The following is a 14,325-nucleotide window of genomic DNA, read 5'->3' as shown; positions in this document are numbered from 1 at the left end:
CTAACCAGGGGACTGCAAATTTCAGAGCTCAACGAGACACCCAGTTTCTCACAGCAGTCCAGCATTCTGTTGCAGCAGATTACTTGGAAAGCTTCTGTTCTTTTTGCGAGGAAATAAGTTGTGCTGTAGATAAAGGGGAGCCAGTGGATGTATTATATTTAGATTTCCAGAAGTCATTTGATAGCCACATCAAAAGTTATTGAAGAAAATGAAAGCTTATGCTGTATGGGATAACATATTGGCATAGAAAGAAAATTAGCTGGTTAAAAGCAGAAAGTAGGAAGACCCAAGTCGTCATCAGGCTGTCCAGGTATCACAAATAGTGTGCCATGTGTCTGCACGATTTGTATAAGTGAATTTTGAATGAAGTGACTGAAGGTGTGGTAGATACATTTGCTGATGACACAAAGATTATAGGAAAGTGAATTGTGAAGAGGACAAGAGCCTACAAAGGGATATCGATATGTTAAATGAGTGGACAAAGATTGAGCAAATGGAATCCAGTATGAAAAACTATAAAACTATCCATTTTGGCAGAAAATATAAAAGAAGCTTGCGATCTAAATGGTGAGAGAATGCAGAGAGATCTGGATGTCTTAGTGCATGAATCACAGAAGATTACGATGCATGTATAGCAAGTAAGCAGGAAAACTAACAAAGTTATGCTTTATTGGGAGGTGAATTGAATGCAAGAGGAGGGAGTTTGTTCCAGCTGTTCAGGACATTAAGACCTGGCATCTGCAGTACTGTGTACAGTACTGGTAACTACTATGGAAAGATATTATTGGAAGCAGTTCAGAGAAGGCTAAGAAATTGCAGTAGCTCGGTGGATTTTAGGATGGCCACATGGCAGTGGAGAAAGCATGATCTAGAAGGTGGTTCTCCAGGACTAGTTCGAGCTCAGAACCTCCATCAGAAGATCTTGTGATCATTACAGGATCGTGATTGCAAGGACAACTTGGAGGATCATCAGTTGAGTTGAGTTGCAATTGGTGGATCTTTATGCTGGCTTCAGCCTAATGCCAATTCGGTGACAAGCCAATCAGAGCTATGGCCTCTGCTAGCGCCCGCATCCATGCCCCAGGCCAGGGGGTCATAATACAGTCAGCGTGATTGTGATGAAGGTAAAGGAAGGATTGCCACTTGACTGGACTTGTGAAGAGTGTCCTTTTGGATTGCCACAAATGCTCAGATGGCCAGAAGTGGCAACGCGAGCTGTGGAATCCTAAAGGACAGTAAATGTCACCTTCCAGCAAGAAAATTGAAATAAGAGGCACCAAAAGGAGGGACAGGCAGAGAGGTGGAAAAGATAGCTCTCATGGAGGCACAGCAACTGACCAAATCTCCACCTGAACAGATGGAGTCAATGGAGGAGGAAGAAACAAAGGAGGTGGGAGAGTGGATACTAGTGAGAAACAACCACAATGAGCCCCCACAGAGTCATAACAAAATGGAAAGAGACAGCTGCATGATGGACACACCAGCATCTCCTCTCATGAAGATGATGTGTGGAGGGATGGCCACTAGCAAAGAGGCACAGTATCACGAAGGAGAGGGAGGGGAGCATCCCCTGCCCACCCAAAAGTGGAAAGGCTGGATGTCACATGGGGTTCGGTGAAGCCCAACCTCTAGCAACTAGGAACCAAGGAGTATCGTCTGCATCACAGCTTCGAGAAACCAAGGAGCAGCGACGCGCTAAATAAGGAACAGAGCATGACAGCCCCTCTGTCGGACTCAGAACTGGAGCGACCTGGTTTCATCCTCTTTTTTCCCCCCCCCCCCCACTGACACTGGATTAGGGCAACACTCCCAGAGAGAAACAGGACAGTTACCTCAGTGTGGAGAGTGTCTAACAGTTTGCCTGCATCACAGGGATGCAGAGACTCCCCCAGTGACAAGACCATGGGTGAATGGACATGCGGTGTACAGATATGGCCAGTGTTAATGTGCGTAGTGTTAAATCTACTATACAATGTGTTTTCACATTGGTTTACCCAGCCAATATCAAAGCGCACCTCTGCAGAAATGCAGGATCCTGCTCCTCAGCAGCTGCAGGAAGTGGCCAACCTTACGGACCCACAGGCCTTCAGTCTGGGCAGGGGAAAGCAATTGCTGTTCCGCCAGCCTGGTTATTCTGCTGCGAGGAGGCAACTTCACCATCTCCGAGGTTAAGGTGGTGACTGTCTCTCTTTGTAGCAGATGTTATGTACTTGAACAATCCCCTGAGACTAATTAACTAATTACCGGTGGTAAAGAGGGAGCAGCTGGCCATACTGCAGCAGCTCTCACTGCTGTTGGTGATGTCCAGGCTGGTCATTCTACTGGAGACTTCAATTACATTATTGATGTGGACAGTGAACTGGGTGCCTCACCTGGATTGCTGATGGAAGTAGTTAAAGTCAGCAAGCTCAATGATGTCTTCAGCACACCTGTAGACAGTGCAGTGTAGATGCACCTGGTCATGACCAGTCAGGTCCACCCACTCAAAGATAGATTTCCTGTTTGTGTCCCAGATCCACCGACATCAAGACCCTTCTTCACTAAGCACTGCTTCCGGCTGGCTGACTGTCACCTATAGGATCACCGTGGCTGGCAAGGGAACCTGGAAGCTGAACGTGAAACTGTTGACCCCAGAAAATATTGAGGACTTGATAAGGGATTGCACAGGATGGAGAACTGTGAAGTCTCTTTTTGAGTCTCCAGGGGACTAGTGGGAAACAGTCAAGGAGAACATAGAGGTTCTTTACCTTCAGAAGTGTTCAGAAGGTGAGAGAGAGCATGTGATGGAAAAATCTGTTCAAATTCCAGAAAAGCATACAGAACCTAATCCTGCAAATAATGAAAGTGGATGTCACAGAGGATCTCCAGGGGGTGAAGAGCCAGCAAGTCTCGCTCTTTTCCTCACATGCCTCCAAGATTATCTTCCAGTTCAGGATCCACACTGATTCACCCCGACCAAACCTGTACATTACCAAGCAAGACGATCTCTGAGAGTCTTGTGCTCCTCAGGGATGCGATCAACTATATGCAGGATGGGAGGGTGGACATCTTCCACATCAGCAAGGACCAGCCGAAGGTTTTTGACAGGATATCACACATATTCATGTGGGATGTGCTTCCAAAATGGGCTTTAGGGTGGGAATCTGCAACTGGATCTGACTCCTTTACACTGACATCGTTAGTGCAGTCTCAGTTAATGGATGGGAATCAGAAAGCTTCCCAATTAGATCTGGAGTCAGGCAGTGCTGCCCACTCTCTCCTGCTTTTTGTGCATTGAGTCCATCAGGAAGGATTTGGCCTTCAGAGGGTGGACTATTCCAGGTAGCGGAGGCCTGCAGGCCAAAGCCTCCTTGTACATGGATGACATCATCATTTTCTGCTCTGATCCACTGTCAGTACACAGACTCATGAGCATCTGTGACAGTTCGAGCTAACCTGGGGAGCCAAAGTAAATTGAGGCAAGAGCAAGGCCATGTTTTTTGGGAACTGGCCCAAATGTTCCTTTATCCTTTTCATTGTCAGGACAGATTATCTCAAAATGCTGGGAATATGGTTAGAGGGGGTGAGACTTGTGCAAGAACCTAGGAGGAGCTTTGGGAGCACCATTCCCCTTCCATTGCAGGTGGAAACCTGTTCATCAGGCGTGAGGCACTCTGTCGTTGTACATGGTGCAGGTCTGGCCCATTCACGGAGCCTGCACTGTTGCAGTCACCTGGTCCATCTTCTTGTTCATCTAGGGGGTTTAAGATGGTGATACTGAGCTGGGCCTTCTAGGTCTGGCACTGTTCAAAGTTGTCTTCTAAATTGATCTGTAGCTTCCCACACTGAAAGTCAACAGTCTTCCACCAACCGTTCTTCAGTTACTAAGGTAACATGGCAGAGAGGTACTGGACAAGCCAAAGGTACTCACAAGACAAACTGTAAAAGAATGTACAAGGCTGTGGAGGTGCCTTGGTATGGAATATTAGTTAGCTTCTTGAACATAATTGTTAGAGTTGCTTCATCATGACTTATTTCACATTTTGGCAAGATAATGCTTTGAAGCAGGGAAATGGAATTGTGTTCAATGGAACTCTAGTTGGATGAGGTCATCTCAGATTATATAGTTCAGATGGTTTATACATTAGCTACCTCTTCTCTTCAACTTCCTATTTCTGATACTGGCACTATATTCCTAATGGAAAGGGCTAACCCCTCATGTTAACAACATTGTGGTTTCTGCAAATCAGCACTAAATGCTTCATATGGCAACATGGCTTGCATGATGGAGAATTATGAGTAAAGTGGATAGCAATCTGGTTTGACAATGTAACTGGAAAACTAAGGAAACAGTGAACTGATACAATGTGAAAGCATCAAGCTTGCTGCCAGGATAGCAGGGATTCACCAGTATGGTGTGTTGGGCGTAGTCACACAATGACTGATTGTATATTCAGCAAATGATGGCCTTTTGTATTTGTGGCGATCTGAATATTGAGAGTGAGCAGCCAAAAAGCTACATCTGTGCACCATTGGCACCTTGCCCCCTGGTTCTAACACGCTCTACTACGTCAGAGAATTTCATCAACTCCCCTTTCCTGACTAAAAGAGCACTTGCCACAATGTAACAGTAAGCAAATTAGATGTTAAGCTTCCTCCAGCCTTTTGTTGGATGGTTTAGGCAGTGATTACCTTGTTCTTTTCTGAGATTAAAATCTGATTACAAGATGTGGCAGAGTTCTGTAATCACCTCTTTCCCAAAGGATAGATGACACACACTCGTCTTGAAAACAACAAATGAAGAGTCACCTGGACTCAAAACATTAGCTCACTGTCTCTCCACAGATGCTGCCTGACCTGCTGTGATCTCCAGCATTTGTTGTCTTCAGTACAGATTCCAGCATCTGCAGTAATTTGCTCCCACGCACCAGTACTATCTTAGTTGGTGGTAAGCAATTACTTCTGGCAGATCACGGGCTCATCTCTCTCCTGTTCATCTCTTGATCTGTTTTGTACTTCTGTTTCAATTCTGTGACTAAATGGCTTGTCCAATATTGTGTAACTAAGACTTCCCCCACATATGGCATCCATAACTGTTGACTTTCACAACTTCTGCAACCACTGAGCGTTTTTACAAACTCAGCAACCTGCTTTGACTGTGGACGGGCTTTATTATTCCAGTGATCACTTTTCATTCTGTGCTTTGAGCTACATTATCATCTGGCCTCTTCGATTAATTCAATGGGACTGTGGTTCCAGATACTAGTACCTATTAATAATTAGACTTCTGATAATTCACACACTACTCTGAAATGTCTTTCGCGCTTTCAGAAATTAGCAGTAGAGTATCCAGCAGAGATGAATTTGCATGTTGACATTTTCTTTTCTCGCACATCAAAAATACTTGGTTGAAAACAGTTTAAATGTCAGACTCTGCCATGTCTGCGTAGGTCACTGATACCTAATGCGTAACTCTCAATGAAGTTGAAATCTGGGTGGACTTTGAATATTAATAGTCCTTGCTATTTTGTAAAAGTTCTTCCTCCAGCTGCCATATCCTTCTGTTGCTTTCACTCGTGCAAGGCAGTGGAATAGAATTGTCTAGACACATCTGTCTCCTTTCTCTACCATATCACCAAACTTGCTTTAGACAAACTATTCAATATCTGCTTGAAAGTTATGCAAGAATAATTTAAATGTGATATCCTTATTTGATTACTTTAAATTGCTACTGCCATCCTTGATTAATCAATAACCACTAATTTCAATTTAATGTTATGCTCCAAAAAGTAGTCTTTAAAGTAATCCAGAATTAGAAGGACAAAATCTTTGTGTAATACTAGAAATTCTTTATAGTTCAAGTTGAAGAATGAACATTTCACATTCCCTTCATTATAGTTTACTGAAATTGTCAGAATAGTGCTGCTGCCAATATTTGGTCATTCTGTTTGTCATTACTTGATAAATGCTCTGATTCAGGATTGCATATTAGCTATCACTGCTTCCTCCATGAATTCCTTATCTTGCACATTCCATGGTTTGGCAACTCATTTTGATTATTCCCCAGTATACACCATGCAGGACTTGGAATGCTTTGTAAGTAAATGTAAGTATGTCAGGATTCAATGAGAATTTCTAACTGCGGTTGTGATCTATCAGAATCTAATTCATTAACATTTACTAGTTCTGTATGTAAAAAGAGAAGCATTTTCTGGGGGAATGATAGGCGGCTGTAGAGCCCAGGAAAGTTCTTCAATTTCAATCCGTGTCTCTGCTGTGGTAGTCAGTTTTGACCAGGATGGCAGTCTTGATGCACTGGGTCTATGTAAGTAAGATCATCCAGCAATCTTTGATCCTAATTTCAAATGAATGAGTTATAGTTGAACATGTAGTCATTGAAGTAACTGGCTCAGTTATACTTTCAGCCCATCTGCAACAGTTGAATAACTCCCTGCTAGACCTGCACATGAAGAATATTCTGACTGCAGAATATCTCGAGGGGGTGGGGATAGAAGACAGTATTTAAATAATATAAGAAGTTCTGAGAATTCAGATGCCATATTAACGAAGGAAGACAACTCTGTGTATGATGTCAAATTCTGAAATGTTACTTGGTTCCCAGTCTCACTCTCAGTATTTTGAATTTGATGTGTATGTTTAAATTGGGCAGTAAGAGTTGCCCTTTGGAATCATGTCTATGATTAACACAGTAAAAATGTTATCACTGTATGGTGTTCAAAATGGTTTTTATTTGGAAATCCGGAAGATATTATGAGCAGGAAAATTCTCAATTAACTTGTTTTGTTCATTTCAATGTCACTATATCTACAAACGCTACTTCCAAAAATCCACTTGACTGCATTGTAAAACCCATTTGTATAGTTTACGTTATTATCTTGCATAGCAACAAATCTCATGTCTCTTGTTGCAAAATAGTTCTGCAAACTTCTGTTCACTTCACTTCTCAATATTTTGAATGTTTTTGCAGACTTGAAACCATAAACAGATGTGAAACTAACACCACGACTAATTAGAATGCCAAGAGCAAATAATGTCACAAAAAAGGGGGATAGTTTTGTGGATTACGAAGTTAAACAGACCAAGGAGGGTTCGGGTTTGATCCATTGCCTGTGCTGATTCAGCTGATCCAGTCAGCAGCAATTGGATTGCTTTATAGTTGAGTTTTCAATTCAGCTGTGTCCTTGGCATCAGCTTTGAGTTAGTCTATAATCTCTTAGCATGTAATGTGAGTGGGATATTGAACTCAAAATATACCAAGAGAACAATCATGCCCTGTTAGTGTTTAGTTGAGTTGAACCTGTTCTTTGAGTATTAGATTTGAATTGGATCGTGTCATATTACACCAGTAGGATTCATTTGCTAAATGATATAACTCTACATTTAGTCAAACTTCAACTGACCCTTCCGTTCAGAATGTAAGAAAATACAGTTATGCATGATTTTTATGAACGCAGCTGTTCTTCTGGACATCTTCATTTATTAAGTCTTTTTTGCGTTCCTGTCCTGAAAATGCTGACTCTTGCTAAGATGCAACTTCACAGCTGCTGGCACCCCCTTTGACGCCTCACCCAATTGGTCATGCTTCATGTATGAGCCTAAGCAGTGAGCGTTGGCAGATTATTCAATTATACTAGATCTCCCAGCACTTGCATACATGCTCAGTTCAACAATCTACAGAGCATTCCTTACTCACAGTATTCTTGTTTCTCCTCTCGCTGTATGCACGTGATTCTAGCTGATAGCTAACAATCAATCTTTAGTACAACACTAAACTAAATTCTATCTAATGAAAGGGATTTTTTTTATACCACATCATCAGATATCTTTCTAAAAATCTAGCTGGCATAAAACAAGATGCCAGGAACATACTGAAATGTGTCCATGTGTTTCTGTGTCTGAAATGGTGTCAGGCAAATCATGTCATCTGTTTACTATCAGAGACATGAGCTGAAGGAGGAGAATAAATGAGAAAAAGTTGTGTGATGCCTGGGTTGAGGAGTGTCTACATCGTTAGCCTTGACTGGTTTCCATAAATTCTGCCCTTTTTAATCAACAGTTTCAGGCATGCAGACCCTGATTAGGAGCTCTCAAGGACTATGTTGCTTGAATCCTTATTGGACTTTTCAAGCAATAGTGATGCTGAGCCTGGACTGTTGTGTTTTTGTTTCTTCTGCAAAGCTAAATATTTCAATTTAATTTTGGCCAGAATATTTTACGGGTTTTGAACGATGGGAGTTTCAGTGAGATGTGCAGCAGAATAAGGTGACAAATGCAGCAAGGTCCGTCTCGATGTCGAGATTATTTCATTCTTTTTTTATGCCTTTGACAAGTATCCTGGGGAGACTTTCACTATCCAGTGGCAGAATGTCAGTTGATGACTATTGCTTGTTAAATACCTTGTCAATGCCAGAACTAGCCTCATTAATATTCAGACTGCCAACTTACCAAATTTGTTAACCCTATTGCACATTGGGAAACCAGAGGGGACACCTAGCAGACAGCTTACTACTTGGTCTGAACAATCTCCATGTGGAAACTTGTCACTGATACCTCAGGGCATGCTCCATAGGCAATGTCCTCAGACACTCCAGATACATTGGTATCTGATATGTGACAGCCTTTAAGAACCCTTGTGACACATTGTGATATTTTGGTCTGGCTTGCTATCTGTGGTAATGAATTCTACAGGCTCACCACTGAGTGAAGACACTTCTCCTTATTTCAGTCCTAAATGGTTTGCACCCTAACCTTAGATTGTGTGTCCTGGTTCTGGACCCTCCTGCTATCAGGAACATCCTTCCTGTATATACCCTCTCTAGTCTGGTTAGAATTTTAAAAGTTTGTGAGATTCCTCCCTCATTCTTTTGAGCTCCAGTGAATATAACCAGAACCAATTCAACCTCTTCTTGTGTGTCAGTCCTGCCATCCCAGGAATCAGTCTGGTCAACTTTTGCTGCATTCTCTCTCCTTCCTTCCTCAGATAAGGAAACTAAAACTGAGCATAATATTCCAGGTGCCATCTCACTAACACTCTGTATGATTGCTACAAGATATCCCTGCTCCTGTACTCAAATCCTCTTGCTATGAATGCCAACATACCATTTTACCTTCTCGACCACATGCTGTACCTGAATGCTTGCCTTTGGTGAGTGGTCTACATGGACACCCAGATCTCATTTGACATTCGCCTCTCCTTCCCACCACCTCCCCCAACTCACAATTAGTAACTGTTCAGATAAAAATCTGCCCGCCTGTTTTTGCTCACATTTTTCCACATTATACTGCAGCTGCCATGTATTTGTCACTCATTCAGCTTGTCCATCTGGTGTTATAGCGTCCACTGGTCATTGGCCACTCTGGTGGAGTCTCCCACGAGAGCTAACAGGACCCTGCCCATGAAATAGGGCACCATGTTGAGGGCAAATGTCATAAACTATGCAAACTGACTTTGCTTGTTTGGGGGCATTCCCAGCTTTTAAAGATGGCACAGATGCAAGGGATGCCAGTGTTTTGGCGAATATCCAATGTATGGGGAGTTGCTTTGGCAACAGAATGTGGTAATACTGAGATGGAAATTGGAAGTGAGAGATGTCTTAAAGGTGCAATAGGTAACAAATGAGACAAGTTTGGTAAGATTGGGCAAGAAAACTAGGCCATGTGGTTAAACACTCAAACGCAATTCAGCTCAGACTTAATCATAGCATTGTTAAGACTTAGTTCTTTCTCTTGCTGCACTCCAGCAGTGTATTGGATTGGACATTCTTCCTGACTTAGAAAATGCAAATCAGCCTAGATTTTTTTGCTCAGGTCACAAACCAACTGGGGAAAAAAAAGGAAACAATGCCTTGCATTCACCAACTGACGTGGTGAGTTTATGTGGCTCGCCCAATACGAGAAATGGAGTGATCCCTTGGCTTTGGGAATGCCCTGCATTGGGAACTTGCAACTTGGGTCAGTGCAAAGTTTGTGTTAGAGTTTAAAGGCCTGGAATAAATTGGAAGAAAATTACTAAAACTTGTTTTTCCAGCAGTTTTAAAACTTTCCCAGTTTAGGTATTTTTACTTTTAAATTACAAGAGTAATAAAAACCACTGGATTCAAGTACCCTGGTCTGGAAATGTTCCATCCGAGAAGTTGGTTGGATGAAGAATCTGTTTATGATCTGTGATAACATTGTCAGACAAAACGATCAGCATAGCAGCAACAAGAGCACATGGTCAGGGCAACCTAATGAGCCATGCATGACACTCATTGCTGGAAAAGATATAATGATATTGCAGGCTTGGCAATTGGTGAAGAGGAACAAAATCACACCTTTTAAACTGAACTGAGCATGTTTTCAGCTTGCAATCATTTTTCCTCACTGTACTAAATTCCTGAATGTGTCACTAACGACTTTTCTTGTGCCCTTTCGGCCCCTCGTTTTCACTTGCATGTATTCCTTCACTAACATCTTTTATGTGTTTTATGTCAAGATCATATGGAATTACTTGGTTCACAAATCATTATCTTCCATATGGTACATAAGTGGAAGTTTGTGTTTGATTGTATCTTGTGAAAACCAAACATTTTTGTTTATAAAAAGAAAACCTATGTGGTAGAGTGAGCGAGTGATTGGCAACAGGCAATTCCTGATGAAGGGCGTTTGCCCGAAACGTCGATTTTTTTTTCCCTGCTCCTTGGATGCTGCCTGACCTGCTGTGCTTTTCCAGCACCACTCTAATCCAAAAAAACAGGCAATTCAGGCAAAGTGAGAGCTGGGGACTGGCAAGGAGCATGATGAGTGCCAACTTTAGTTTTTCATATTATTTTACATCTCTTCAGTCTCATCCTATTATGTTCTCTCAATAGTCAATATCATGAAACCTGCAGGCTACAGCTTTTGAAAGTGGCATGAACTTGCTCTTCAGCTATTTATTCTAATCTCTTTTCTGCAAGATAAAACTAAGAAAAGTTGACCAAAGGGAGAACAAAAATCCATCTCACCTGCATCTTTGCCTTCTGTGTCTACAGCACAAGCATACTGACTCATTCACTTTCCAACATCGAGACAGAGATAGCAACTTCAGGAATTAAAAAAAATGAGATGGGGAGAGTCTACTGCTGAAACACAGTCCTGAGTGGGAGTGCCTGGGGTTCAAGATGAGAAAGATGTTTCTGATCAGAAGATCAGGTGATTACATCCATCAGCTGAAAAAGCTGTGGATCTTGTGGATTCTATTTTTTGAAACACATCCACTTCTAGAGCATCGAACTAATATATAGGTAGTTTGATTATTTTCAGCTGTGAATAACCGAGCAATTGAAGGCGTTCTCATGTATGATGGCCTGACTAATAGTTTTCGAGTACAGCAGTCCAATCTGGAGCATGTGGAGACCTTGACAAGACTGTCGAAGGTATAGAGAAGTATCTTGTATTTCAGGTTGTCTCATTTGTGTTATTATCTGTTTATTTTTAGATCAGTAGCCAAGCAGAGACAGAGCACAATAGCAGTTGCACAGATATTACATAGGAACAGGAGCATTCAGCCCATTTGAGCCTGTTCCATCATTCAATGAGATAATGTCTGATCTGTGGCCTAACTCCATTTACCTGCCTTTGGCCTATTTCCCTCTAATACCTTTAGAACATAGAGCATTGAAAAGTACAGTACAGAAAACAGGCCTTTTGGCTCATGATGTTGTGCTGATGATTAATCCTAATGTAAAATAAAATAACTTAACCTACGCACCCCTCAATTCACTGCTATCCATGTGCATGTCCAGCAGTCGCTTAAATGTCCCCAATGATTCTGCTCCCACCACCACCGCTGCAATACATTCCATGCATTCATACCTCTCTGTAAAGAACTTTCCGCTGACGTCTCTTCTATACCTTTCTCCTAATATCTTAAAACTATGACCCCTCGTGCCAGTCAGTCTTGTCCTGGGGAAGAATCTCTGGCTATTCACTCTGCCCTATGCCTGTCATTATCTTGTATACCTCGATCAGGTCATTTCTCTTCCACCTTCTTTCCAGAGAGAAAAGTCCGAGCTTAGTCAACCTCTCTTCGTAAGGCAGGCCCTGCAGTTCAGGCAGCATCCTGGTAAACTTTCTTCGCACCCTCTCCAAAACCTTGATCTTTCCCATAGGAGGGTGATCAGACATGGACACAGTATTCCAAATGTGGTCTCACCAGTGACTTGTAGAGCTGTAGCAAAACCGCGCAGCTCTTAAACTCAATCCCCCTGTTAATGAAAGCCAAAACACCATATGCTTTCTTAACAACCCTATCCACTTGGGTGGCAACTTTGAGCGATCTATGTACTATGTACTTGTACACCCAAATCCCTCTGTTCCTCCACACTATCAAGAATCCCATCTTTAATCCTATATTCAGCATTCAAGTTCGACCTTCCAAAATGCATCACTTCGCATTTAAGCAGAGTCATTAGGGACATTTAAGTGACTGCTGGACATGCATATGGATATCAGTGAATTGAGGGGTGCATAGGTTAAGTTATTTTATTTTACATTAAGATTAATCCTCAGCACAACATCTTGGGCCAAAAGCCTATTCTGTGCTGTACTTTTCAACTCCAGCTGCCATTGCCTGTCTATGTCATGCTGTAGCCTGCAATAGCCCTCATTACTATCAACAGCACCTCCAACCTTTGTGTCATCTGCAAATTTACTAACTCACCCCTCAACCTCCTCATCCAAGTCATTCGTAATAACTGCAAAGAGCAGAGGCCCAAGAACAGAGCCCTGCAGGACACCACTCAACACTGACCTCCAGTCAGAATATTTTCCATCTACAACCACTCTCTGCCTTCTGTCAGCCAACCAGTTCTGAATCCAGATAACCAAATCTCCCTGTATCCCATACTCCTGACTTTATGAATGAGCCTACCATGAGGAACCTTATCAAATACCTTGCTGAAGTCCATATACACCACATCCACTGCTCCACCTTCATCAACCTTCCCTGTCACCACCTCCAAGAACTCAATAAGATTTGTGAGGTATGCCCTGCCCCTCACAAAGCCATGCTGACTGCCTTGAATCACGCTGTGCTTTTTCAAATAGCCAGAAATCCTATCCCTCAGAATTCTTTCCAAAACCTTGCTGACCACAGATGTAAGATTGACTGCTCTGTAATTGCCAGGGATTTCCCTATTACCCTTCTTGAAAAGAGCAACAACATTCTCCTCATTCCAATCATCTGGTAAGACTCCCATGGAGAGTGAGGAAGCAAAGATCTTCGCCAGCGGCTTAGTAACCGCCTTCCTTGCTTCCCAGAGCGGCCTAGGATAAATCTGGTCCAGCCCTGGGGACCAATCATTCTTAATGTTTGCCAAAATTTCCAGTACATCTCTTGATCCCAGTTCCTCAAAGTTCTCATTTACAACAAGGTCCCTTTCCTTGGTGAAAACCGAAGCAAAAAACTCATTTAAGGCTTCCCCTATCTGCTCAGACTCCACGCATAATTTCCCTCTGCTATCCCTGATCGACCCTACCTTCTCCCTAATCATTCCCTTATTCCTTATGTATGAGTAAAATGCCTTTGGGTTCTCCCTAATCCTTCCTGCCAAGCCTTTTTCATGCCCCTTCCTGGCTCTCCTCAGTCCATTTCTGAGCTCCTTTCTAGCAAGCCTGTAATCCTCTAAAGCTGTGCTAGATCCTTACTTCCTCCACCTTACATAAGCTGCCTTTTTCCTTTTGACGAGAAGCTCCCCTGTTCTCGTCATCCAAGGTTCCTTAATCTTGCCCCTTCTTATCCTTGATTAACAAAAATCTCTCTCTGATTTAAAATTAGCAACTGGTCCGGCATACTGCTGTCTGTGGAAGAGAGTTCCAAAACTCCACCACCCTTTGTGTGTAGAAGTGCTTCCTAACATTTCTCCTGTATGGTCTGGCCATTACCGTCAGATTATGCTCCCTAGTTCGAGAATCCTCTACAAGTGGAAATAGTTTAATTTTATCCAAGATCAGATTGCACTTCACCTTCTAAATTCTAGAGAAAACAAGCTCAATTTGTGTAAGCTCTGCTTAGAACCTAACCCTTGGAGTCCAGGTATCACTCTTATAAACCTACCATTGCATTCCCTCCAAGGCCAATATGTCCTTCCTAAGGTGTGGTGGCCAGATCTGCTTACAGTACTCCAAGTGGGATCTAATCTGGCTTTTGTATAACTGCCAGTGATACAGATTGCGCAACAAATATCATGTTTTGACTGCAAATGATTGAAATTGTACAAAAACTTGCTAGCCAAGTACTCATTCAAGGAGTAGTTTTGTGTTTGTATTTAGCTGCCATGAGAACCTTAACCCAAGGCAATTTTT

The 14,325-nt window shown here is 42.4% G+C and overlaps 1 protein-coding gene across 1 annotated transcript in view; it reads left to right on the top strand.

Annotated features, from left to right (window-relative positions):
* The window catches only part of efnb1 (ephrin-B1), a 232,508-nt gene that overhangs the window by 159,357 nt on the left and 58,826 nt on the right, over nt 1-14,325 (top strand). The gene's annotated exons all lie outside the window — the stretch shown is intronic.

Source organism: Chiloscyllium punctatum, chromosome 25 (assembly GCF_047496795.1).
Source record: "Chiloscyllium punctatum isolate Juve2018m chromosome 25, sChiPun1.3, whole genome shotgun sequence".
NCBI lineage: Eukaryota > Metazoa > Chordata > Chondrichthyes > Orectolobiformes > Hemiscylliidae > Chiloscyllium > Chiloscyllium punctatum.
Note: the sequence above shows the minus strand (reverse complement) of the source record. Positions and strands in the feature narration are given on the sequence as shown.